Source organism: Osmia lignaria, unplaced genomic scaffold, assembly GCF_051020975.1.
Source record: "Osmia lignaria lignaria isolate PbOS001 unplaced genomic scaffold, iyOsmLign1 scaffold0060, whole genome shotgun sequence".
NCBI classification, from domain to species: domain Eukaryota; kingdom Metazoa; phylum Arthropoda; class Insecta; order Hymenoptera; family Megachilidae; genus Osmia; species Osmia lignaria.
Window position 1 is genome coordinate 1,977 of NW_027478201.1, and position 524 is coordinate 2,500.

The following is a 524-nucleotide window of genomic DNA, read 5'->3' on the forward strand; positions in this document are numbered from 1 at the left end:
TTCAAAGTCCCAGCCGCGTATTGCTTTGCCCCGAAATTTTTCAAAGTTCCAGCGGCGTGTTGCTTTCAAAGTGCCTCCCTCTAAATACCGATCGGCAGGCCGCTAGGTCGGCGACGCACGGGCTTACGCCCAGGCGTATACGGGGGCAAATCGCCGTGAGAGCGTGCGATTTTGACTTTCGCAATAAGATAGTCTCCTTTATGAAAAGGAGCGTACACGTCTCCCAAAAAAAAAAACAGTTTCATGACGATCAATGTAGTTCTTGATCGAAATGTATCATAGGACGAAGATTTTATCGAAAAGTACGAACTTTGGCGACGCATCGAAATTTTTCAAAGTTCCAACGGCGTGTTGCTTTCAAAGTGCCTCCCTCTAAATACCGATCGGCAGGCCGCTAGGTCGGCGACGCACGGGCTTACGCCCAGGCGTATACGGGGGCAAATCGCCGTGAGAGCGTGCGATTTTGACTTTCGCAATAAGATAGTCTCCTTTATGAAAAGGAGCGTACACGTCTCCCAAAAAAA